Below are 24,311 nucleotides of genomic sequence, written 5' to 3'. Positions count from 1 at the left end.
TAGCTGGCAACGGGGAATAACTTTGCATCAAATTATTTTATAAATCTGTGGATAAGCGAACGTGGCGCCCGCCAACATGCGTTTCGCTAGATGCTTTATCAAGACCAACCGATGGCCAGGTCTAACAAGCCTGTTATAGTCATAGGAACGCCCACTTCATCTCGTATTCAACCTGCTTAGCAACGTTAAGGCTGGCGTTCCTGTATGTCTTTGGGTTATAGACTGAATGGCAATTCAGTCAGCCAATAATATTGCAAGTTGCATCCATTTGATCTCGCTCATTGGTTAAAGCTTCTTTGTTTACTTCTGGAGCCGTATATCAAGAATACCCTCAATAGTTTTGCATTGATGATCAATCTATGTATACACTTGGCTGCATTCAAATCTTAAATAAGCTATAGTAACAACAATTTCTATTAACTATTTATACTCTATGAAACATTCATTTTCTATAAATAAAGAGGTGATTTAATATAGGTAAGATTTTATTGCTACAAGGCCTTTCCATTTCCTATTTTTAATATTTCGCTAGTCCAGATATTATATGGGGATTTAAATGGTTGTTCATTCTCCATTTTTAATGTGTAACAATAAAGCTATTATGCATTTTTATAATAATTGATGTAAAAATAAGCCATCGAGTGCCCCGATGGCTTACTCCAGGAGACCACACACTAATGCAACATCGGGCCGTTTATCGTGTGACTGGTCTGAATCGGATGAAAAACCTGTAGTGTGTACCCAGCCTTACCAAACATAGGTGCGGTATGATGGATGTGATTGAAGGGCAGAGTATTTAAGCACGGTTCACCCTCTGCATGAGCTGATAATGCCCTCTCTGTCAATTCAACACGGCCAATAAAAACAACATTGCCTCATTTAACACTATTTTGTCATACTTGTATAACAATAAGCTTTGCACCCCCCTTCCTTATTTCTAAATGAACCTTAGTGCTGTACTTGGATCCAAAAATTCTAGAATGCCAATTCTCTTTTACAATGCAACAAATTATTTGAGTCTGAACAGCTTGCAAAAAGATAAACATCAACAGATAAAAAGCATCAGTCAAAAAAAAATCAAATCATTGTTGGGTATTTCGATCACCTTGGGTACACCCCCATGTGGATATTAGGAGAATTTGTGAATAGAAAAATGTGTGTGGCCAAACTAACAATTTTTAATAAAATGAGATAAGACATAGGTGATGCATCTGTTAATGATTGTTTTAATATGTTTAACTTTGCTGCAAAAATTAACATTTTAAATCATCTCATATAAATACAAAAACCATTGTACAAATAGTAAAAAAAAAATATTGGCCTTGATAACAGCTACACAATGTGCTGACATGGGGTATACATGTTGTGCAATCCATTCATATGACCTTTTATACAGAGCCATACATACACTTTACTCAGCTCCATAGCAACATATAAAAGCCCCCTCCCCCCTTACATGGGTCCAGCACAACTACTTCACCTGCATCCCAAAAAAGATGGAACCACCAATAGAGGCATCGGCAACCATCTGAACCAGATTGGAGTAAACATGTGCAACAGTCAGGTTTGATATTAGGTGGTGAAAAAGGTAAAATCCTTGTTTAGCATATTCTAGTGTCACACACCTAATACAACACATAAACCAACGTGGAAACGATTAGATCAGAGCATTGTTTGGATTGGTTGGGAAATATAAAGCTTCCGGCTATGTCTGAAAGGGATTTTCTCATTTGTGATACTAGCTATAATTATTTCTGATATTTACCTAACTTAGAGTAGGGCTTTTAGGGCTGCCCGTAAGTTGAGTGATTTAGATCCACTAGCCAAAGAAGGCTGAATCGGAACACTAATCTAGATGCTAGTGATTGTAGGATTAGTGAAGTTTATTTCTATTGCTTATGAAGAGTATCAGCATAGTGTAAAAAATAGAAATAGGCTGGCGCCTGTGCATTGGATCTGGTGCTTTTACTGGCATGCCGAATCTAACCATCCAGAGATAGACTTGGCAAAACTAAAGTGACAGCACATGAACAGCACTATATCCACAGACCAGCACTAAAATACAGGAATCTTTCTATTTTAACTTTTGTTAAATAAAAATTATATCTACGTACTACCCCATAGGGCACCTTTATTCTGCTTTGAGGAGTTCTCATGAATAGCAGGAGATCCCTGCTTCCAAGCGAGTTTGAAAACCTCATATTCAGATTTATTTCAAAGTACACTATTTTTATTCATCTAACCAGTTATTGGCTTTCCAAAATGCTGCACTATTTGCACTCTACTTCTGTGTGTCACCTTTGTCTATAGACTGATCCTTTGCAGTCTGAGGAACTTGGAAATGAGCGGCATAATCTATTGAAGTAAGTTTATATGACTTCTTGTAAATAAACTTTAGTGATGAGTCTTCATCATCATCATCATCATCATCATCAACATTTATTTATATAGCACCAGCAGATTCCGTAGTGCTATACAATTGGGAGCAAATAGTAATAAAACAATACTGGGTAATACATACATACGTAGAGGTAAGAAGGCCCTGCTCTCAAGCTTGCACACTAAGTTGAGTTTAATGCTCTTAACTTCAAAGGCTGAAGCCTTATTGCGATGTCACTCAACTCCAGAGGACAAATATATATATATATATATATATATATATATATATATATGCACATACATATGTTCACACTGTGGCAAAACACAGTATGTGAACTCTTTGGAATTACATGGATTTCTGCATGAATTTTTCATAAAATGGGATCTCATAAGTCACAAGAGCACACAAATTACAGTACTTTTCTTGTCCATATTGAATACATCTTTTTAACATTCAGCAATATTTGGAAAAAGTTTGTGAAGGCTAACGACTTGTAAATAGCTAATTTGTTTCAGGCGTTAGCTAACCTGTAGTCCAGTCAATGAGACAAGATTGGAGCTGCCCTACCCTATAAAACCACCTGACAAATTTGAAGTTTGCTACTCACAGTAAGCAATGCCTGATATGAATCATGTTTTGAACAAATTAGATTTCAGAAGAGATAGGATTAAGAATTGACTGGAGTAAAGTTGAAAAAGGTTACAAAATATCTGTAAAATCCTTAATGTTCATCAGTCCATGGCAAGACAAATTGTCTATAAATGGCGAAAGCTCAGCACTGTTGCCAGTCTCCCTAGGAGTGGCTGCCCTGCAAAGATAACTGCAATAGCACAGTGAAGAATGCTCAAAGAGTTTAAGAATAATCTTAGAGTTCAGCTAAAGACTTACTGAAATCTCTGCAACTTGCAAACATATCTGTTCACAAGTCTACAATACGTAAAACACTGAACAAGAAAGGTGCTCATGGGAGGACACCACAGAAGAAGCCACTGCTGTCCAAAAGAAATATTGCTGCATGTCTGAATTTCGCTAAAGGGCATTTGGATATTTCACAGTGCTACTGTTTTCTGGACAGATATAATGAAAGTTGAGTTGAAGGAACAACACTATGTGGGGAGAAAAAAAAAGCACAGCACACCAGCATCAAAACCTCATCTCAACTGTAAAGCATGGTGAAGGAAGAATCATGGCTTGAGGCTGCTTTGTTGCCTCAAGGCCTGGATCGCTTGCTGCAATTGATGAAAAAATGAGTTCCAATGTTTTGCAGGAGAACGTAAAGCTAGCTGTTCACCAATTGAAACTCAACAGAAATTGGATGATACAACAGGACAAAGACCTAAAACACAGAAGTAAATCAACAATTTAATGTAAAAGATCAATTGTGCAGATATTGTAGTTATATGGTAAATATCTCATTCTACCACTGCTCAAGCTATCTGTAAAAGATCAATTGTGCAGATATTGTAGTTATATGGTAAATATCTCATTCTACCACTGCTCAAGCTATCTGTAAAAGATCAATTGTGCAGATATTGTAGTTTTATGGTATGGTTACCATCTATTTGTTTGTTTAAGAATTTTATTACTTTGTTTGTAGTGTGTGATTAGTGGGGGTTAACTCATGAAAGTGGTCACATGGCTATTTGAATCTATTTAAACAGCAGTGTTATGCTGTTTAAGCCTATGAGGCTGTTAGCTAGTGAAGATTCTTCTAAGTGAGATTCTTACAAGTACTATATGAATCACTGTTTTGGAGGATCCTCACAGCTCACCTCTAATGCTACAAAAACAGTCTTATCGGTCTCCTCTTTAAGACATAATGCATGTGGCAAGTATGATTCATTATATACAGATTAGGACACAAAAATGTTAGCACTAGATTACACAGATTATATATATACTGCTTAAGAGAATGACATTATCAATTCCGGGGGGAGAGAGAGTTGACAGTGCTAACACCTAGGTTGTATAAAGAAAAAGAAAGCCAGTGTAACAATGTATCATCAGGGATGCTGACCTAAGATTAGTGCAGAGAGGCTGGCGTTACCCCCCCCCGACCATCTAACAGAAGTATAACAGAAGCTGGCACTGCCAGGGATGTCAATGCTCTGTCTAATGATGCTGCAAGTTCTGAGTCTGCATCCGATGTGTCTCTCACATACAGATGGCGGAGGATTAATGCAGATCAGACCTTTCTGTATAAAATGACATTTGCAGGCCTACAGGAGAATTTCCCCTTTATGTAAAGAAAACAATAGAGTAGGTGGTAAAGAATTTATAGCAATATACAGTAGCTGCGCTTACAGGGCATCAATCAATGGCCCATTCTGCATGGAAAGTCCTTACATCAACAGATTCACGTTCCTCTGCATTTTACTTTACGTCCCCTTTAGGGCTCGTTCGCAGTTGTTAAAGTGCTTTGCCGCTGCCTACACCTGACGGGCGCATTAAAAATAAAATGAAGGTTTTTTTATGGGAAAGTTCCCACCACAGCGTTCAAAATCAGTAATGCTGCGTTTATCATTTTAGAGTGTGGTATAAACCACTTATTACGCGTTGTTGTGCACATCCTGTACAAAGGATTGTACTGGTTAAAACACAGACAGGTCAGGCACATAGAAAAGCCATGAAAACAGCATCAGTAAAATGTCACGCGATTGCCTTCACGTGTTCTCATATTCCCAGCACATTTGTGTGAACAGACCCTCAAGGTGTACCCAGCTCCTATACACTATTATGTACTATAAATGCCAGGACCAGAAAGGTTTGTAGTGGAGATACAAGGGAGGGTTCAATTAGCCCCAAAGTGTCAACGGAATGAGTTCGCGGCAGAGATTTGAAAGAAATCTCTGCTTATTTTTCCTCGTAATTACCAGCATTGTGCGATATCCGTGCCACATCGCCGACAATTGACTTCCCCCACAATGTAAAGTGAATATGCTAAAAGATAGAGTACGGCATTTAACTTTTAGGGGCATATTCAATTAGGTTTCCAGTCCGCGGTAGTATCGACGGTAATACGGTACCACAATAACACAGATTTTTCTACACAACCCTATGGGGTGCACACGAAAATTCACGTTATTGAGGTATTGTGGATTGACTTCGCGGCCCGTTCCCGCGGATCGGAAACCTAATTGAATACGCCCCTTACAGTGTTTAAGGTTTCTTGTTCTTTAAGCTTTGGAGAATCCCCCCATCCACCTTGCACTGGGAGTAAATAATGTGTCACAGCAGTGGAAGGCACCAGGTGGCCCTAGGGCCACATGTGGCCCCGTGAGCTTTCACTTTTCGCCCCCCCCCCCCGGCTCTTTCCTGCTTTGTCAGACATGTATCAGCTTGTAACACTTGTTGCTGGTATGTTATTACAGATAGGTGTCTTTCTTCGATTAAACATATGGTTTTAACTTATTATTGAGCTTAAAGGAAACGTGTGGCCCTTTTGAAGGACTAGAGGGCCCCTGAACTGTATCTGGCTGCCTATCACAGTGTTACAGCATTAAGGGAGCCTCCGTAAGCCAGGGACGCAGTAAGTTCAGCTGTGAGACTCCGTCCTCTGCCAAACGTATGTTGCAGGGGGATTCTAGAACCTCTAAAAACAACTAATTACCAGACACATCTGCAGTGGATCCACAAAACAGGGAAGAACGCAGCAGGAAACAGCATTTTCTAAGCACAGAGCCAAAAATACAGAAACTGAGTGTACATGGTAATCTTGCTAGATATGTGCATTATATAAAACTATTGCATTATAAACAACAACTAGATAAAGTAAACAAAACACATGTATGTAAGCTTACAAATGCTGACAGAAATCGACATGTTTAAAATAACACTTTTAGTGAAAACAGATTCCCCAGTTTGGTGGGTCCGATACCCCTCTCACTTGTCTAATCAGAAAGAAAAGGAAAGGAAAGGGGGGTGCTTGGTTTTCTCCTTCAATGGATAGACCGCAGAGAAACTATCAGGTAATGTGCAGTTCCTTCACATTTCTATAGATGGCGCTGTCACAACAATCTATTCAGATTGTACGTCCCGCCAGGCCTGCTGGGACTTGTAGTTCCACAACAGCTGTCACACTACAGAAGGCAGAAGTCTGATTTTAGACCCTGCACGTTTTTGACCCTTTTAAGTTATACCTACACGTAATAAGCACATTCTTATGACCACACACCATCACCATGGATGTACTCAAATATAGTGATTTATAAGTCAAGGTTTAGTGAGATTTTACCACAGATAGAATAAGGGCCGAGACTGAGCATAGCGTGTTATGTAACCTCCCATCTGCTCAGACTATACAGTTATGGACAATATAAAGGACATAAATATGTCCTTATTTAGATCTGTTCATTGCAATGTATTTAATCATCTTCATATATGAAACGTGTAGATATATTCTATTGACATAAAGGTCCATCTTCGGTCCACTGAAAATTTAACACACTAGAAATCAGTTCATTTTAAACACGGATTTCTATTTGCATTGAACTGTACACATATTTAAGCAAATTGTATTGGTAAAAAGGTTTAGTTCAGTATGTGTGTGACAAAGGTAGTGCAAGGTTTGTCCAATACATGCATCAGATATGGAAACTGTTATCATGACTACAGAAGAGATGTATAGGAACCTTTGTCACTGTGCCGATACGAGGAGAGGTGTAAAAGTGCTGATATGGCAATGTGAGGCAGATAACTTTCCCTTATTAGGCGTGGTACACACTACCGTGTTTTCAGACGATCACATGATAAACGACCATTCAGCCCGATATCACATTAGTGTGTACGCTGCAACGATCATTGTACCAATGCACATTGTATCGCTTCATTTGATTTTTAAACTGAACTAAAAATCTCAGTCAACGATGGAACAATGTCGTTCCAATTCTGCAGTGTGTACGCACTAATGTTGTACCATGCCATCTGTGGCGGCATATGTGGATACATGACAGGTTGCATTCCTGTGCATATGCAATGGAAAAATCAAATATTGAACCTAAAATCAATAATGTGTCTATGTGACTGTATATGGTCATCATTAACCTCAATAACATTCAATAACAATCATTTCCACTAATTTCCAGTCTATTCGGAACACCTCACACCTCACATTATTGATTTTAGGTTCAATATTTGATTTTTTGGTACAGCAGCAACAGTGAACGTATTTTGAAATAGCAGTACCTATTTTTTGGTACAGCAGCAACAGTGAACGTAGTTTGGAATTGCAGTACCTATTTTTTGGTACAGCAGCAACAGTGAACGTAGTTTGGAATTGCAGTACCTATTTTTGGGTACAGCAGCAACAGTGAATGTAGTTTAATATCTGATACGCATCTATGTGGACTGCGTAGTGGAGTGGCCCCGGTACCCAATTTGGTACCGGGCCCACAATATATCACCCTCAACTGGTCTGAATTCCACTGCACATATGGCTGCTCCTACATCCTCTGCAGCATATAGAGGGTGTAGTTCGAGCGCGTCACTACCTCTTGTTTTTGACGACCATGGTACAGAGCATTCATCATTGAGATCCCATCAAGTATGTCAAAGACAGACAGCGTTGAAGTGTTATTTGTTGACTTTGTGAACAAAAAAACTGTCCCTGTTGCAAATCTTCGTGCAATGAAGAGTGACTTTTTCATTTAAAGGCTCAAGCTTTCAAGTGTAGTGTTTATAACATCATTACACCAACAGGTAAAAATCCTTTTAATTGGGATAATAGAGCCACAAAGGCAATTGCACATATGTAATGCCCGCACAATGTTACTGGCGTTGCCTGACACCACAAATCCCCAGGAGAGTCTAAGTGGGTTAAGCCACTGAGAGATTATTTCCCTCAGTTTCTGGACTGATGCACCACTGGACTCAGCAAAGACAGAGCACTGGACTGATGCACCACTGGACTCAGCAAGGACAGAGCACTGGACTGATGCACCACTGGACTCAGCAAGGACAGAGCACTGGACTGATGCACCACTGGACTCAGCAAGGACAAATCACTGGACTGATGCACCACTGAACTCAGCACGGACAGAGCACTGGACTGATGCACCACTGGACTCAGCAAGGACAGAGCACTGGACTCAGCAAGGACAGAGCACTGGACTGATGCACCACTGGACTCACCAAGGACAGAGCACTGGACTGATGCACCACTGGACTCAGCAAGGACAAAGCACTGGACTGATGCACCAATGAACTCAGCAAGGACAGAGCACTGGACTGATGCACCACTGGACTCAGCAAGGACAGAGCACTGGACTGATGCACCACTGGACTCAGCAAGGACTTTTTTGATTTTTTTTTTATATTATTTTAAAAGGATTATTGTAGAATTTTTCTTTTTTTTTTCTTTTTATGGAAGAATTTTTAATACTTTTGAAATAAATATGCACTTAGCAGAACAAAGCACAGGACAAAACGCACCGCTGGACTCAGCAAGGACAGAGCACTGGACTGATGCACCACTGGACTCAGCAAGGACAGAGCACTGGACTGATGCACCACTGGACTCAGCAGGACAGAGCACACTGGACTGATGCACCACTGGACTCAGCAAGGACAAAGCACTGGACTGATGCACCACTGAACTCAGCAAGGACAGAGCACTGCACTGATGCACCACTGGACTCAGCAAGGACAGAGCACTGGACTGATGCACCACTGGACTCAGCAAGGACAGAGCACTGGACTGATGCACCACTGGACTCAGCAAGGACAGAGCACTGGACTGATGCACCACTGGACTCAGCAGGACAGAGCACTGGACTGATGCACCACTGGACTCAGCAAGGACAGAGCACTGGACTGATGCACCACTGGACTCAGCAATGACTTTTTTGTTGTTTTTTTTTTAGATTTTTGTAGAATTTTTCTTTTTTTTTTCTTTTTATGGAAGAATTTTTAATACTTTTAAAATAAATATGCACTTAGCAGAACAAAGCACAGGACAAAAGCACCGCTGGACTCAGCAAGGACAGAGCACTGGACTGATGCACCACTGGACTCAGCAGGACAGAGCACTGGCCAAAGCACCACTGGACTCAACAGGACAGAGCACTGGACTGATGCACCACTGGACTCAGCAGGACAGAGCACTGGCAAAAGCACCACTGGACTCAGCAGGACAGAGCACAGCACAGCACAGCACAGCATGAGAAATAGCAGGACAGAGGACCACCTAACACACCCTCCCTCTTCCTTGATCAATGCCCGAGTGAAGATGGCGGCGGCAATCGGGGAATTTAAAGGTTCCGAGTATCGCGAGATCCGACAGCGGGATTATGACTCAGAGCCTCGTTTTAAGTTTCGGAATTGGCGGGGATACCCGGACAGTGCTCGGATCTGACTCGGATCCGCATTGTTCGGGGGGGCTCGGATTCCAGGAATCCGAGTCCACTCATCCTTAGTTCTTTGTCCACTACCTGTATGATGGTGGCCTGCTTACTCCAATGAAAGTAACTATGTTAAATAAAAAGTGACCATTAACTATAAGACAGTAATATAACTTTGTCTCATAATAGCATTGATTCCTGCTTGTTTTCTCTTTTAAATAATACTATTTTACAGCTTGTAAGTGTAGATTAAAGAGTAGCTGCTCCCTTCACACCTGCACATTATAGATATCTGAACAGACATCATATAACTAAAATAATATAATATAATCCATCATATAATTTAATGCATCAATATACATCTGGCTTCTTTAAGCCACTGCTCTGGTTCCCTTCACAGAGAGCTTGTGTTCTGAAGTGGCCTCCATATATTCCTGTTGATGCAGTGGAGGGGACACTGCGCAAAGTGGTGGTGGAAAGCGGCAGTGGAGAGGTTTCTGATGGCACCTAAAGGATTATAGAACTCTGCTAGACGGGTTCCAGGAGGTAAAGAATAATTGACCAAAAGGGAAACGAGAGAAAGGGACAGTATGCATAAACAGACACACTGAGTGGGTAGAGAATAGGGGATACCTCTTTCTCCAAGTACTGGCTTAGAATGTCAGTCTCATTTAGTAGAGTTACGCTGCATTTCCCCCTGCACAATACACAAGCAATGTATATCAGCTACATGCATCTCATAAAGGAATCTGCAGTTTCTCCATAAACACAGTTTTAATATAGAAAAAAAATAATTATTTCAACAGGTCAGCACATGGTCTCATCTAACCCATTTATCTTTTAAAATCATTCTATAAAATCATTTCATGCATGCAGTCATAAGAAACAGCAAATAGATGTACAATTATTGTGACTATACCTTATGTGTGTAGCAGGAAGGGATTCAAATTGCCGGGACAGGAAAAGTTCCCGGTGTTTCAGTTGGTGTCTCTGTGGTTCACCCACCGATGGCTGCTTTGACTCATCCTCAAACTCCCCTGTACCAAGGCAGGCATGAATTAGTGTCAGCAATAAACAGATTTCAGTAATTATTGATACTTTACACATTCTAAATACATAGCATCTCACAACACAGAAACCTAGTGACCACCAGCCCAAATGGTTTTACGCTGTCTCAAAAATAGACCATCAAGAAAAAACTTTTTGTCAAGCTATTATATTTCACTTTTATACATTCGCTTCACCCATTAGCAAAGCAGAACAGAAAAATAAAGATGTTCTGGAACATACAAATTACAAACGAACACTAAGAAATAAAAATATAGTCTATGTGTAGAGGAAAGGAAGGATGGAATATTCACCTTGGCGACATCAAAAATAATCAGATAACAAGTGTACATGATTAGTTTGTTAAATGACATAAAGCAACAAAAACTATCCATCACCAAACATGTCAATATCAATATTTAAAATAACTGCAGCATTTTCCTTTAGCATTCTAGGGGGCATATTCAATTAGCTTTCCGGTCCGCGGGATCGCACCGGAACAGCCGCGAAACTTAATCCACGTTACCGCAATAACGTGGATTTTCGTTCACAGCCCATAGGGTTGCGTACGAAAATCTGTGTTAATGCGGTACCGTATTAACAGCAATAGTGCACAGGATTCGCGTTAATGCGCATTACCGCGAACTGGAAAGCTAATTGAATATGCCCCTAGGTGGCATATTCAATTGTTGGCGTTATAGTCAAAATTAATGAGCCGCGCGCACTATTACCATCATTACGGTAATAGTGCACGTAAATACTGGTACTACGGTACTTTTCTCGCTGGATTTCAGCAAGACGGCACAGGGAACCGCAAGCTGAAATCCGGCTTACTATTACCATAATACCGGTAATAGTTTTTCTACGGCGGAAACCATTGAGAATTGAATATGCCCCAGGAAACACAATGCAAGTAAAACCAGATATTAGCTTTGCCAGATGTACTTACGTGCATTGCTATCTGCTAAACTGTTCAGGCTGCTGGAGATGTCTCTGCGACGGAACAGACAGACGACCTTCGCTTCCACATTTCCATTTGCAGTCTGCAAAAGGAGGTGGGGGCTACATTTTAATGACATATTCCTGAAACCTCACCTTCTGGATCATATCTCTAAATATACACACACGTATACAATGCATGTATTGATAGAGTATCTTTGAAAACATTTATGTTACCTTGTGCCATAACCCCAGTTTATTGGTGGGGTGCCATAGCCCACTGTTTATTGAGGTTTTTGATTTTCTCAAAACATGGGTCGGAGTGTAGTTATGATAAAGAAAATAAAGTAAGTATTACACATGGAATATTACACCACCATTTGCGAAACCAAGTACAAACACCTATACACCGATTGCATATGGACTTGACCTAGGAAGTTTATTAAAACTTCAGATCGTAAAGTAAATGCAATCACATACTGATACTGAAACATCACTATAATATAGCAGGCCATCCAATGAGGGTTATTACAAGCCACATTACTTTCTCTATTGCACTGGGATAGAACTACATGGACCATATAAAACTGTAATTATATGTATTCATTAGCAATTGTGAACTTACGTTTTGAAATCTCCCTCCTTAGGTCTGCAAGGATCTGTGGTTGCCGCCCTCATAGGCCACTCCAGCTGAGCCGGGGTAGAACAGTTAAGCGCCTGGTGCCCACTCTATGCCTCAGACAGGTTTTTGTAAACCTATAAGGGGCATTTTTATCAGTATTGCTGATGTACTGAGCTGCGGTAACAAGCAATGGTCCATCACTCTTGTAAGAGCCTGCAGCTCAATTCGTGAGAAGTTTGCTACTCACATGTTTGTGAATGAGATGTTTCAACATTGTCCACACTGATTGGCTCTCAGGCCATCTGTGGACATAGGTATGTAAGTCATGGATCCCTTCTATACCATATCAAAAATGGTGGATTTCCTTTCACTTGTCCCTAGTGTAGTATCTGCCATTCAATCACAGTACTGGGCTGTACCAAAGCAATTAGGGCCGTTCCAACACATGGGCGTTCACACACAACTAATGACGGGAGAATACACCTCGGCAGACACTATATAAAGCTGGAGGCGCAATCATTGTGCCTTGCAATTTTGTCATAGAGTCTCGATATTGGATTTGAAACAGCAATTTTCTTGGATCTATATCTACTGAGCCTTTGGAATGTCTCATTCAGAGGAAGAGACGGCTGTTCAAAGCCAATGCTCCACCAAGCATAGGCAGCCCAACTTTGCCTACAGAGAGGTGGAGATTCTGGTGGAGCTTATGGTGGAGAGGTTGCACCATACAAGACGGCAGCTATCCACCATGGTGAAGCACCACATGTGGGAGGACATCACTGAACAGGTCAATGCTCTGGCTCCTGTTTAGTGGTCTGTGACTGAGGAATGGCAATGATATGCAAGAAATGGTAAGCAACAATATTGGCAAACACAGAAATGTTGTGCAAGGAATAAAATCAAAACCTTTCCTAAATATGGCATAAATGTTTGCAAGATTACATCACAACATGTTTTAAGTTTAAAAAAAATGTTTATGGGTAAGTAGCAGTCTCTGAATATTGTGTGATCTTTAGATGTATATCTGCATCAGTGTTTTGAACTTGTTTTCGCCAGTATACACACACACAGGTGTTAGGACTTTATGAGAAGACTTAAGGACAAACTCAGAGACCACTGCAGACGTGCCAGGGGGACAGATGGCATTCCCATGGAGTCTTTAGACCTCAGTCCCCTGGAGCAGACAGCGTTGGTCTGCATTGACAACCAAATGGTGCAAAGGCATAGGGCAGATAAATACTGGTGAGAACCGTCCCCCAACCACACAACAATCCCCTCAAGGTTAACTATTTATCAGAATACATGTGTTAACTATTCAAATGACTGCAATGTTGTGACTAAAGAAATCTTAACACTTCCACCAACAATGTAAGTATGCCCATGTTTTCTAAATTAATCTCTACTTGCATTTTTGCACATGAGATTATCAATTTTTCTGCAAAAAACCCACCAAAGCCTAGCGCCCTAGACTGCAACCTAGTCAGCCTATTGGATAATACGAACATGTAGGCATTTCTCATGTGAAATTATGTGTGTTATGAAATATACTTGTATGATGCAAAAAGTTGGATGTTATTGACAAAAAGATACATGATTATGTTACGTTATTTGTTTGTTCCATATGTTAGATGTAGGTGCCGAGGAGCCAAGTGAGGATGAACAGGCCCCACAGGCGAGGAGAACCGTGACGGGTCGGAGGAACAGCAGGCACATGGAGAAACATCTGTGGAGAGCGGCCATCGGTCAATCTCTCAACTGTTTCAGAAACGGTATCAAACCAACGCAGCGATACACCAAAAAATGGATCATATAGCAAGAACTCTTACATTGATCCATACTGCTTTGGAGAGATTGATTGATGCCATTGTTCGTAATATATGGAATCCACCTGTTGTTCTTAATGCCCCTGTGGCTCCTATTGCCCTCCTGCCCCTGTGGCACCTGTGGCCGCCCCACTCCCGTGGCACCTGCTGCTCAGGTGACCCGGAGGCTGCTCCGATCAAGCAACACAGTGAATATTGGGCAGGGGGCAAGCGAGTGAGCAAATCAAAATGATTTTTGGTGTATTTCACTTGTGTTTGTGCGTGTCACTATTTTGCCTGTGTGTTCTACTAAAAGGACTGTTACTTGTCCATGTATTGTAAGCTTTAATTTTTTTGTTCTGTGCCAAAGCCAAATTTTATTAGTAGTGGTATTAAAAAGCATGAAATGTCAGTTTTGAAACATAAAATAAATATATAATGTATGCAACTATGTATAAAGTGCATCACATAGGCAATACTCCTAACATGTGAAAATATAAAAATGCATTCCAACTATGTCTAAACATTTTAAACAATATACTGCAGTGCAAATTGTGAATTCATTAGGTGTATTTTTTTAATTCTCACAATGAACAAAATGTGTGAAATGGGTCAGGAAGACAATTTAAAACATCCTCGTATGCTAATGTGGAAATATTTTCGAAATAAAATACTGTTGTTGCTTTTGAGACGTACATGTGAACGCTCCACCTACCTCTTTCAAGTAAGCAGTCAGCAGTTGTGTGTTTTTACTTTTTCTGGTTAATGGAACTGCACAATCGTGTCCACCTGCAATGATTTTATGATGTTGTAGAATGAGATGAGTTGTGTCAGGTATGCAGGGGCAATGTCAATAATCCCATTACAGTGTGAGGTCAATGTCGTGTTTGGTCCTCATTATCATCCGTCAGTCACACCTGCAAACCTTACGTCTGAAAACAAGCATAGTTCGAAGTACAATTGAGCTTAATCGCCTGCATCTGGTTGGGTACGCATTTATTGAACATGCTTCCGCCCCTACCCTCACCCATTCCGATCTTCTAGTCATAGGCAGTCGCAAGTGTTGTTTGCATTCACATATGAATTGCATTTGTTGTTGTATGGTCCATTTCTAAGCATACACAGAGCAAGCAACAGGACTTACGTCTGAAGATGAATTAAGCCCAATTTGTCACGAACACGCTCCCAGCTGCCGTGACTTTGGGGTGTTCGCTGTATGAGGTCACACACGATTTCAGCCCGCAGTCTCTCACTACCTATCACACAGGTTATAGACCTACGGAATCACCCCCAAACACAGCGCTCTCACACCCCCAGACACTTCAGGTTTGCCACCACCTATTGAGTACGGGCAATAGGACCCCAATCTACTGTCCTACACTGGCACACAGGCTTCTAGTTATCCACAAACTAGCAAGACCCACAGCAGCACGCACAGGGTTAACTCTTCACACCTCCAGACTGATACACAAATGTAAATGCAAGCACAAACAGCTTGTTAATCAAATGTATCAACAAATCACACACTGGCATTCGAAGGGTTAACTTGGTCGAGCAATCTGCCTCTTCTAAACAGGCCAATGAATTTGTTAGAGCATCAAGGACGCAACTTATTAAATTATAGATTTAATATACAAAAATACAGGGCATACAGTTATAAAGAAAAATAATGAATAAACAATTAATAGATTGACATAACAAGCAAAAGCAGTTTAAAATAAAAAGGGGTTACATTCAGATTTGGACTTACATGAATTGCATTTAGTTGGGTAGACATAAGTAAGAATTTCAACAGATCATGAACATGACTTATTTTGTCCTAATTTGCCATATAAAATGTTGGAAGGTACCACTAATGTCCACTATGGCAGATAGCACTATGTAAGGCTGAGTACACACTACAGAAAATTTCTCCTGATGCCATATTGTTGACGATTTTGCCAACGACTGAAAGTCCCGATCGGCATGTCGATTCATGTGTACGCATGTGAGGATACCACCCTTAGCTGGGATGGAAGTTACCCTCTGTGGGATTCAACTCACTCGGGTAGACCAAGATATATCCAAAATAAGACTTTATTACGACAGCACAACACCACAAGACGTTCACAAGTTACAGGGTAAATGGTAGCACGTATCCTCCAGCAGCCTCCTGCAGTCAGCACTCCAAAGTCATAATCTCTGTCCCTTTCAGGGTCTTATCCTCCCGCAATATTACCACTACCGTTTAGCAAAACAGTTATGGTGTCTCCTAGCCTGGGTTACTAGCTCACACCAACCCTGTCCTGGTAGGGTTCCCTCCAGCGGCACCACAGTTCCTGGCCCAGAGTCCTTTTCACTGATGTCTTCTACACCAGGATCCTCCAAACTCGCCTCCCCCCTGGCATTCTCCTCGCCCTATATTATTTTCTCTGTACCCAGGAAATAGGGTCAAATGTCTCCAACCTCCCCTTTACAGAAGGGGCCTCCCAGTCAACAATTTAGCTGCTAGACATACTGTCCCTGTTACCTTGATTAGACAATAGAATGGCTTGACTCAATTAGCTGTTTTGGCTGGATACACTACACATGGGGTTACAATAGTACATCAAGGAATGACACTGCACGCTTACATGGAACAATAAGACTTTTGACACATGATATCAGCAGGGTTACACAATATAAGTCTGTGATACCTTTTGATACAATTACATTTATATTGACACATATTGATACATTTCCCCATGCTATTTCAACCAATATATTACTGTGGAGGCACATTGCATATGAGTAGAAGTTCTAACCTCATTACCTCTCAGGTTATCTGTTGACCTAGCTAATTAACATGGGCTGCCAGCTAGTTAACTCAGACATTGTTCTGATAACACACCTCATCTCAGCTGCACCCCATACAATACACATTTGAGACAAATGGTAATTACATTAGCTACCACAAGCAAAATGACTGCTGTTGTTCTGATATTTTCACACAGTATGGCAATATTGTTTCTATTTATACTACATACAATATCACAGGTAATAGTATGGGCAAAATGTGTCTAATAACATGAAATAATAATACACATAATACACCAATGCTCTGGTGTATATACTTAGACTGGGCCAAGGATTAAAAAGTACAATAAACCGTGAGAAACGGGTGATGATTACATAGTTCTCAGTCCAGTAGTACCCCGTTTCCTCACAACGCACTATACACAGTTTACAAGATTTACCTTCAGATCTGTGCTCTTCATCTGTCATAAACATCGGCTGAAAAGATTGTGACTCTGCGCACTCCATAGAGATCTATGGACACTGCTGGTTGTGAGTGCATACACACTGCAGAATTTGCCCAACATCATTCCCTCGTTTATAGAGCTTTTCAGTCCGTTTATAAAATCAAATGAAATGATACGATGTGCTTTGAAACGATAAAACATGATCATTGGAGCGTACACACTAATGCAATATCAGAACTAACAGTTGTTTATCGTGTGATAGGCACGATAATCAGCTAAAAAACCTATAGTGTGTACCCAGCCTAGGGGCTAGATTTACTAAGCTGCGGGTTTGAAAAAGTGGGGATGTTGCCTATAACAACCAATCAGATTCTAGCTTTCATTTCTTTAGTACCTTTTACAAAATGATAGCTGGAATCTGATTGGTTGCTATAGGCAACATCCCCACTTTTTCAAATATACCCCTAAGTCTGCTGTCAACAAAGGACAAGATTTCACATTTACAACATGATAGATTTCAATAGAACTTGCATAGATTTCAATATTTAGCTGTCAGCATTGCTAGGTCTGGTAGTAATTTCTGTATAAAACATTAGTAAGAATCTTATGATCTTGTGCACTATAGCACATGTGCTAATACTACAGAGAGACTGAATAATTATCTTATTTTCTAACAGTACAACAAACCCCTGGTGATTTACCCAGAACAATGTGGTGTGATTTCTTCTGTACACTGAGACAGATGTTCCTCAGTCACATATCTTTCAAATGTGGATGGATTTGCAGGGTGTCTTTGCTAATCAGAGTTTACCATATGTATAAACAATCTAAAGCTTTAGAATATTTTTTCAAGCAATAAGTAGCATCAAAATATGTATAGGTAATCCTTGGATTTATGTCAACAGGGAGATGGAATAAATATAATAATTCACCTAGCGGTTGATTCCATATAACTGTTACCCCACAAAATGCCCTTTGCAAGAGTTCTCTAACTTAATTAAATAAAGGCACATAAGACTTGTTTTGTGAAGAAAAGCTCACAATGATTTATTTTCAATAAATGAATCAATTAAAATGGTGGCAAATAAAAAGCAAGACCAATCGGCTACCAGCCATTACTGCGCCAAGTTATGACAACCAAACAAACAACATACGTGGACACTTCTAGGCAACGGAGCACCACTCACCCTATTTTGGCTCAATAGCTGGAACCCGTCCTTCAAAAAGTGGTGCCCCATAACCACCCCAAGTTTATAAAACCTCTCCAGTCCGGGGCCCTACCAAAATCTCTTTTGATTGGCTAATATTTGTAAACAACCACACCTTGCATTATTAGCCCTTGTCGGGCTTCCAACTTAATTTCTTTATATCACAACAATCTGGGGGCACTTACAGGCCATCGGGCCAGTTACCGGCCCTCTGCTATCCCAACAAAATAGTGATGTTATAACTAGAGATGCTCACTGACCCCGTGTCTTGGTTTTGGTTTTGTATCTGGATTACCGTCGTGTTTTCGTTTTGCCAAAACGCCCTTGTGTGTTTTGGTTTTGGTTTTGTTTGGTTTTGTTTTGCAATTTTGTTTAAAAATGTCATGTTTTTGGGCATAAAATAACCGAAATTAGTGCTCTACCTGTTTCTTGGATAAATAATGTAATTGTAAAGCTAATAAATGATGAAAAAAACTGTTTAATCCCGGTAGGCCGTCATTAATTCTACACACAAACCAGATTGTCTTCCTCTTCATCTCAGCCTATTGGCAATGCAGCCATCGTCTTTGGGTTTATATTACACCCTACACTTATAGTTAAATATCTAAATAAATGGACAAAGGCAGTTTGGTTTCTGTCTCTCTAGGCCCCCCTCCACTTGTAGAAAATACTAAAAAATTCAGCCGTTATAGACTGTACAATATAAATAAAAATGGACAAAGGCAGTTTGGTTTCTGTCTCTCTAGGCCCCCCTCCACTTGTATAAAATACCAAAAAATTCAGCCATTATAGACTGTACAATATTAATTGACATGGAAAAAGCCAGTTTGGTTTCTGTCTCTCTAGGCCCCCCTCCACTTGTATAAAATACCCAAAAATTCAGCCATTATAGACTGTACAATATTATGAAAAATGGACAAAGCCAGTTTAGGGTCACTCTGTCTATGACACCCTACCCTTAAGGATAAATTGCCCTAACAGCAGCCTTTCAAGATGGTATGTGATATGGAAATGCCACAAGTCCCTTTCCTCTTTGGGGGTAGATTGCACCCTACACTTACATAGAAAGTTTTAAAAAGATGTTATCGGCATCATCTTCAGCTTAATCCTCACCCTCATCAGTGTGTACGTCATCATCACAGACTATCAATTCATCGCCGCTTGAATCCGCCATTAAAGAACAGTCAGTGCTTGGATGGTGAAGGCCTTCCTCGTGGAAGATGTAGTTCATTTTTATAAACATCATTTTCTCCACATTTTTGGGAAGTAACCTTCTACGGCGATCACTGACTAAGTTCCCTGCTGTGCTGAACACTCGTTCAGAGTACACACTGGAGGGTGGGCAGCTTAGGTATTGCAAAGCAAGTTTGTACATGGGTTTCCAAATGGCCTGCTTTTCTTCCCAGTAAGGAAAGGGACTAAGTATCAGGAATTATTCCAGTATTTTGTCCTACCCAATTTGAGGATTTTAGGTAGGAAAGCTCATTTCCACATTTTTGTTAGGATTCAAACCTACAATCTGTAAGTTACATCCAGACATATGTGAATGTTAAAAGTTTGCAAGTGATGCAATGACTCTAGTGGGACTCGAACCCACAACCTTTGAATAACTACAGCATACTAGAAGTCCAATGCGCTATCCATTGCGCCACAGAGCCGCTGTTGGTAGTAAATTATCTTTTTTAACACATACAGGTACAGGTTGATGGCAGAAAAGTAGCAGACAAGATAGCGGTTAGTACCGAGTAGGAGCTCAAAGCTTGTTATTACTGATTGACAGTTGGATTCTTGGTTGAGTGAGACACAGAAGAATGTCACAGACATATTTCTTCAATTATTATCGGTAACAATGGGTTCAAGTGGTGGATTGAAAAAATGTTTCCATTGTTACAAATTTCAAAAAGAGTGTCAGATATTCACAACCTGTCTGCCAAATGGCAAAAATAACCATGTCTGTGTCTTCCAAATGCCAATTTTGGCTAGAAGTCCTGTTTGAAATAAGAGGAGTCACTCCAGCATTTTATCAAAATTTTTTCCAGTATTATTCCACTTTTATCATCTGTAACAATGAAATCACATGGTGGAGTGAAATAATTGATTCCATGGAAAGAAATGTTGCTATGGATTGTCAAAGTGGCAAAAATAGACATGTCTGAGTATTCCAAATGCCAAGTTTGGCTAGAAGTCCTGTCTGAAATAAGAGGAGTCGCTCCGGCATTTTATAAATTTTTTTTCCAGTATTATTCCACTTTTATCATCTGTAACAATGAAATCACATGGTGGAGTGAAATAATTGATTCCAAAGTAAGAAATGTTGTTATGGATTGTGAAAGTTTTACAACTCTGCAATAATGGCACTAAAAGACATGACTAAGTCTTCCAACTGGCTATTAAGCCTACAAATTCTATTTCAAGTATCAGGAATTAATTCAGTATTTTGTCTTACCCAATTTGAGGATTTTCGGTAGGAAAGCTCATTTCTACATTTTTGTTAGGATTCAAACCTACAATCTGTAAGTTACATCCAAGCATATGTGAATGTTAAAAGTTTGCAAGTGATGCAATGACTCTGGTGGGACTCGAACCCACAACCTTTGTATAACTACAACATACTAGAAGTCCAATGCACTATCCATTGCGCCACAGAGCCCCTGTTGGTAGCAAATTTTCTTTTTTAACACATACAGGTACAGGTTGATGGCAGAAAAGTAGCAGACAAGATAGCGGTTGGTACCGATTAGGAGTTTAAAGCTTGTTATTACTGATTGACAGTTGGATTATTGGTTGAGTGAGACACAGAAGAATGTCACAGACATATTTCTTCAATTATTATCGGTAACAATGGGTTCAAGTGGTGGATTGAAAAAATGTTTCCATTGTTATAAATTTCAAAAAGAGTGTCAGATATTCATAACCTGTCTGCCAAATGGCAAAAATAACCATGTCTGTGTCTTCCAAATGCCAATTTTGGCTAGAAGTCCTGTTTGAAATAAAAGGAGTCACTCCAGCATTTTATCAAAATTTTTTCCAGTATTATTCCACTTTTATCATCTGTAACAATGAAATCACATGGTGGAGTGAAATAATTGATTCCATGGAAAGAAATGTTGCTATGGATTGTCAAAGTGGCAAAAATAGACATGTCTGAGTATTCCAAATGCCAAGTTTGGCTAGAAGTCCTGTCTGAAATAAGAGGAGTCGCTCCGGCATTTTATAAATTTTTTTTCCAGTATTATTCCACTTTTATCATCTGTAACAATGAAATCACATGGTGGAGTGAAATAATTGATTCCAAAGTAAGAAATGTTGTTATGGATTGTGAAAGTTTTACAACTCTGCAATAATGGCACTAAAAGACATGACTAAGTCTTCCAACTGGCTATTAAGCCTACAAATTCTATTTCAAGTATCAGGAATTAATTCAGTATTTTGTCTTACCCAATTTGAGGATTTTCGGTAGGAAAGCTCATTTCTACATTTTTGTTAGGATTCAAACCTACAATCTGTAAGTTACATCCAAGCATATGTGAATGTTAAAAGTTTGCAAGTGATGCAATGACTCTGGTGGGACTCGAACCCACAACCTTTGTATAACTACAACATACTAGAAGTCCAATGCACTATCCATTGCGCCACAGAGCCCCTGTTGGTAGCAAATTTTCTTTTTTAACACATACAGGTACAGGTTGATGGCAGAAAAGTAGCAGACAAGATAGCGGTTGGTACCGATTAGGAGTTTAAAGCTTGTTATTACTGATTGACAGTTGGATTATTGGTTGAGTGAGACACAGAAGAATGTCACAGACATATTTCTTCAATTATTATCGGTAACAATGGGTTCAAGTGGTGGATTGAAAAAATGTTTCCATTGTTATAAATTTCAAAAAGAGTGTCAGATATTCATAACCTGTCTGCCAAATGGCAAAAATAACCATGTCTGTGTCTTCCAAATGCCAATTTTGGCTAGAAGTCCTGTTTGAAATAAAAGGAGTCACTCCAGCATTTTATCAAAATTTTTTCCAGTATTATTCCACTTTTATCATCTGTAACAATGAAATCACATGGTGGAGTGAAATAATTGATTCCATGGAAAGAAATGTTGCTATGGATTGTCAAAGTGGCAAAAATAGACATGTCTGAGTATTCCAAATGCCAAGTTTGGCTAGAAGTCCTGTTTATTTTATGGCATAACCCCTTTATACTTGGACAACTTTAGAGATTAGAGTGTACTAAATAATTCTGTTTTCCTCTGATGTTTGTGAGATATCATTTACCAAGTTCTTAGAACATATATATCTTAGGCAAACTGCTTATCCTGGATGCCATTTCTTCCAATCGCTGCATTTAAGATGATCAGACATAACAACAACCATTTCTTTGGAGAACTCTGCACTCACGTCACTTTTTTGATGCTCAGCCCCCCCCCCCCGTCAACTGACAGAATGGAATGCTCCAAATTGAAGGAATGCAGCGCTTAGGACAAATATATCACCTTTAGTGATTGGATGACATGACAGTCATCCAATCAGTGTTATCCATAGATTATCACTGATTGGGAAGTCAGCATTTTTTTTGTTCAGTAGGAGATGAAGGTGTTTGTTGGCTAATAAAACTGTAATTTGGGTGGAATTGTTCTGTTCTTCTTTCATCATCATCTATTTATATAGCGCCAACATATTCCGTAGCACTTTACAATTGGGGAAAAACATAGTAAACTAATAAACAAACTGGGTAAAACAGACAAAGAGGTGAGAAGGCCCTGCTCGCAAGTTTACAATCTATGGGACAATGGGAGTTTGATACATGAGGCTAAGTCAACATTTTGCATTTCGGGCCAGCCAGGCTGCAAAGGTAAAAGAGACTCATAAGCTAAATGATCCTGTCACACAACAATGTTGGTCAGGGGGTAGTTGTCTTGTGTGAAATTGTGTAACGGGTGGTAATAGGGTAAGGTAGTGAGGTTAAGAGGGTGGTGGAGGAATATTATAAGCTTGTCTGAAGAGGTGGGTTTTCAGAGAACGCTTGAAAGCTTGTAGACCAGAGGAAAGTCTTATTGTGCGAGGGAGAGAATTCCATAGAGTGGGTGCAGCCCGAGAAAATTCCTGTAACCGGGAATGGGAGGATGTAATGAGGGTGGATGAGAGATGCATATCTTGTGCAGAATGGAGTTGCCGAGTTGGGAGATATTTTGAGACAAGAGAGGAGATGTATGTTCAGTCAATTTTCTTCCGCAGGGTACTCAGATCCTCAAGTGGTTTTAAACTGGCTAAAATCCAATGGATTACATCAATCCTATGTGCTGAATTGCTGACACTTTAGTCATTTCCAGGGCACGTTGATGCTGGACATGTGCATGTAAGCACACCATGTGTGCTACTGTCTCTATAGACCTTGGTGCGTTACAGCGCCCACCATAACATGTTTATTGATCTTGGTTATAATACAATGGTGTTGTTTTTTTAATACTATTCTTCAATGAACGTTAGTTTTTAAGAATACATTGTGATATTTCCAATATACAGAATAAGAGGTATCGCACTGTGCAATATTAGCAAATAGGGACTTTACCAGGAACAAATCTTCACAACCAGGAATTATATGTGATATTAAATTAAAGTTCAATTTGATGTAATTGTGTTTAAAAACATCATGTTAATAAACGATACGACTTCCAAATGTCTGCCATCATTCTATATGCAGATGCTAATGAGAGCTGAAGTGGCCGCTGACTTGTTGACATTTTGGGCTAGAGATG

At 39.9% G+C, this 24,311-nt stretch overlaps 3 non-coding genes across 3 annotated transcripts; all 3 read right to left on the bottom strand.

Annotated features, from left to right (window-relative positions):
* Positions 1–20,128: 20,128 nt before the first annotated feature.
* On the bottom strand, positions 20,129–20,214 carry TRNAR-UCU (transfer RNA arginine (anticodon UCU)). The gene is given in 2 exon segments: positions 20,129–20,164; positions 20,178–20,214. It is a non-coding gene; the product is annotated as a tRNA-Arg (tRNA).
* Positions 20,215–21,120: 906 nt separating this feature from the next.
* TRNAR-UCU (transfer RNA arginine (anticodon UCU)) lies at positions 21,121–21,206 on the bottom strand. The gene is given in 2 exon segments: positions 21,121–21,156; positions 21,170–21,206. It is a non-coding gene; the product is annotated as a tRNA-Arg (tRNA).
* A 906-nt stretch (positions 21,207–22,112) lies between these two features.
* Positions 22,113–22,198, bottom strand: TRNAR-UCU (transfer RNA arginine (anticodon UCU)). Its single transcript is given in 2 exon segments — positions 22,113–22,148; positions 22,162–22,198. It is a non-coding gene; the product is annotated as a tRNA-Arg (tRNA).
* Between the last annotated feature and the right edge of the window lie 2,113 nt (positions 22,199–24,311).

This window comes from Mixophyes fleayi, unplaced genomic scaffold, assembly GCF_038048845.1.
Source record: "Mixophyes fleayi isolate aMixFle1 unplaced genomic scaffold, aMixFle1.hap1 Scaffold_28, whole genome shotgun sequence".
NCBI classification, from domain to species: Eukaryota; Metazoa; Chordata; class Amphibia; order Anura; family Limnodynastidae; genus Mixophyes; species Mixophyes fleayi.
This window is presented reverse-complemented; position numbering and strand designations above follow the sequence as displayed.